Source organism: Vicia villosa, unplaced genomic scaffold, assembly GCF_029867415.1.
Source record: "Vicia villosa cultivar HV-30 ecotype Madison, WI unplaced genomic scaffold, Vvil1.0 ctg.001067F_1_1, whole genome shotgun sequence".
In the NCBI taxonomy this organism is placed as follows: Eukaryota; Viridiplantae; Streptophyta; class Magnoliopsida; order Fabales; family Fabaceae; genus Vicia; species Vicia villosa.
In genome coordinates this window covers 90,037-93,806 of record NW_026705469.1, presented here as the reverse complement: position 1 = coordinate 93,806, position 3,770 = coordinate 90,037, and the positions used below count along the sequence as shown (strand labels likewise).

The 3,770-nt window shown below is 37.5% G+C and overlaps 1 long non-coding RNA gene across 1 annotated transcript; it reads right to left on the bottom strand.

Annotated features, from left to right (window-relative positions):
* Positions 1-1,038: 1,038 nt before the first annotated feature.
* On the bottom strand, positions 1,039-3,257 carry LOC131633069 (uncharacterized). The gene is made up of 3 exons (XR_009293217.1): positions 2,870-3,257; positions 1,739-1,815; positions 1,039-1,527 (listed from the first exon to the last, which is right to left on the bottom strand). It is a non-coding gene; the product is annotated as an uncharacterized LOC131633069 (long non-coding RNA).
* Positions 3,258-3,770: the final 513 nt, after the last annotated feature.

Below are 3,770 nucleotides of genomic sequence, written 5' to 3'. Positions count from 1 at the left end.
GCTTGCCAAACTGAGTGCTCACATCTTTCACCTTTTCAAAAATTTGATCACCTGACAAAAAAGGCGGGGCTGTACGATGTTCGGCCTCTCCATTGAATGCTTTTCTCCACCCACGGTAGTGATGATTAGATTTTAAGAATCTACGATGGCCGAGAAAGACATTCTTCTGACAAAGCGCCAATCGTGTCGTATCGGTTTCATCTTCACAAACAGGACACGCCTTTTGACCCTTGTTGCTGTACCCGGATAGATTTCCGTATGCTGGAAAATCATTAATTGTTCCAAACAACATCGCCCTCAAGTTGAAACTTTCTTTCCTATACCCATCGTAAACCTCCACACCTCTCTCCCACAAAAACTTTAAATCTTCGATTAAGGGTGCCAAGTATACGTCTATGTCATTCCCTGGTTGTTTAGGCCCAGAAATTAGCATAGATAACATCATGTACTTACGCTTCATACATAGCCACGGAGGTAAGTTATAAATCATAAGAATCACAGGCCATGTGCTATGCGAGATACTTTGAATACCATGCGGGTTCATTCCATCAGTAGACAATGACAACCGAAGGTTTCTTGCTTCTTTTCCAAATTCAGGATATTCAGTATCAACTTTACTCCATTGTGGTGAGTCTGCCGGATGTCGCAACTTTCCATCAATAATTCTTTCATCTGCATGCCAAGTCAAGTGTCTTGAATCGGTCTCACTACGATACATGCGTCTAAATCTCGGAATTATAGGAAAATACCATAAGACTTTAGCAGGAGACAACTTTTTCTTATATCGAGGGGCACCACATTTAGGACACTCATTCAACGCTGCATACTCGTTTCGAAACAAAACGCAATCGTTTGGACATGCGTGTATCTTATCATAGCTCATTCCAATAGAAGACAACATCTTTTTGGCTTCATACGTTCGATTGGGAAGAACATTATCCTCTGGTAGCATATCTTTCATAAGGGCTAATAACTCTGTGAAACTTTTATCCGACCATCCATTGTCTGCCTTTAAGTTGTACAACTTTAACACCGCAGACAATCTTGTGAATTTCGAACAACCATCATACAACGGTTTCTCTGCATCGCTTACCAACCTCTCAAACATTTTGGGACAATCCGCTAGATCTTCTTCCAGCGCTTCTGCAATCTCTTCGACTCGATCACAATCGTATGTGTCTGTGCAATCGTCGTTTGAAGCATACTTCCTATTACACCTCGACCCAGCATTCCCGGTACTTTTCTCACCATGCATTGTCCAACATGTATAACTTCTATCAATTCCAAACCGTAGTAAATGAGATCCCAACTGATTCCCGTCAACCTTACCCCCGGCATAACAGCAACCCAAGCAAGGACACGGCATTCGAAGCGGGTCTTTGGAGTTCGCAACCGCAAACTCAACAAATTCCCATACCCCTTTCTCGTACTCTTTCGACAATCGGTTTGAATTCATCCATGTCTTATCCATGTCTTAATTAAGCTAAACAAAAACTTCTTGGTTTCTCTATCAGGTACTGAGGAATTCTGTCAAGATAATAAATAGCTATCATCATAATAGAATACCTAATCAGAATACCCGATTTCTTAAAGAAGACATTACCTTATTTCAAGGTAATATAAGTCCACAAACCAAAAAACTGGTTGAGAGACACTAAATTGATATTAAATAGAACCATAAACAATAAACTATAAGCAGAAAATAACAAACTATAAGCAAGAAGAAAGGGATAGTAACCTGAGTTAGACTTTATGTGGGAGACGGGTAGGTTTGAATCGGCGTTGTACAAGTAGAAACCAGAGCCTTCAAAGTAACTGTAAAATTAAACACACACGATGCAGTTAAATACACCACTACTAACACAATATCAAAAAAACCCCAATCTAAATTGAACATATTAAAGTTAGTTTCTATACTGCAAAATTCATCATAATACCAGTAATTTGAGAAAGAAATTTACTAATAAGCCAGATTCAACAATTTAGGAATTTACTAAATAAACTATTTAGTAACTCCAAACATTTGCAACACAAAAGTAAAACAATAAGGGAGACCACATGTACCTATATCAAATGGTTAAAACCAATGAAACCAGTATGACACATCCAAGGCAGATAAGTTGGTAACTATTGTTTTTCACTTCTAACTCTTCTTTTTTATTGATATTCAACTCTACTTGTTTGTGATATTTTTCTTTTTGGTAAACTTTTTAATTAAATTATTTACTTTTGATAACTTCAGCAGAATGAATGCATAAAGAAAGTTAAGATTATATCCCTTTCTTTTGTATATCTCTCAACTCTCAAGTATATTCCAAGTTAATATGACAACTCATCATTTAAAATTATCTAACAAATTCTATAAGAGATAAAATAGTAATGAAGAAAATCTATTTAACATACTTTCATCAAACAAAATCTATTTAACAAATTCTACAAGAGATAAAATTATCTAAATTCTAACAAAATCTAACAAATTATCTAACAAATTCCTCAAACAAACTTTCATTTTCAAATTGATATCAAACAACACAGCAGGAAGTAGTTTTCAACATACATAGTTACCTTGATCCATTCTATTTCAACAAACTTTCTTCATTACTATTTTATCTCTATCATAAATTTTTCTACTGCAAATTAAATGTGACAAATAACAATCATCCGTATCAGAAAGCAACAATGTGCAGTTCAAATTTCGCAACACTATAGCTCTGTACCATTGCTATTTGACAAACCCTAACGCCAATTGCAATGACTGATAAAACCTTTGCTGATTATACAAACCCTAATGCCAATTGCAATGACTGTATTCAAAATCAAAGTCGAGCATATATAAAACCCAGCTATGCAGAATCAAAATCAAAGATACCTGTGAAAATCAGAATCGATTCGAGGAGAAGAAGATGCCTTCGCGTATGAACTTCGCGTATGAACTTTGTTGTTGAGCTACGGTGGCGAAGAGAAGAAGATGATTGTAGGATGAATGTGGTTGCAGTGAAGAGAAGGAGATGAACGTATGGCTCTACGGCGGCGATTTCCCGTGGAATAGTAGCAGAGCGAAGGGAGATATGGGTTTCGTTACTAGCTTAGAGAAGAACAGTACTGAAGGCAAATAGCGTGTTTTGTTAATTTTGTTTTAGAAATTTTAATTTTAAATTAGCTACTAGAGCGCTTTTCAAAAGCGCCTTTGTAACCCCATCTACACCAGCGCTTTTTGAATAAAAGCGCTTTCGTATCCCCCCCTTTACCAGCGCTTTTGAAAGCGCTTTCGTTCCCCCCACGTTCCCCCCACCTACCAGAGCGCTTTTGTAAAGCGCTTTCGTACCCCCCCCCCCCCTACCAGAGCGCTTTTGAAAAGCGCTCTCATAACCCCCCCCCTACCAGAGCGCTTCTTAAAAGCGCTTTCATACCCCCCCACTATTAGAGCGCTTTTTTAGCGTGTTTTTTAATTTTGTCTTTAGCGAAGCCTATGCCAGCGCTTTTCCTAAAAGCGCTTTCGTAGGGGTGCTGCTAAAAGCCAAATTTGGCGTAGTGAATTACACCATTTTGTAACTCATATGACAGTTTGAACAATTTTTCTACTCAGTCACATGACAGTGGCAATGTCATGACAATAGCAACGCAATATATTATAACTCCAAATATAAAACAAATTCAAAACCATTGACAGTAGCAATGTAACTAATGACAGTAGAAATGTAATGTAACATCAGTAACAAACCCAAATCGTGCAAAGGGTAAAGTGCCATAAACTTAATGTTTATGCAATG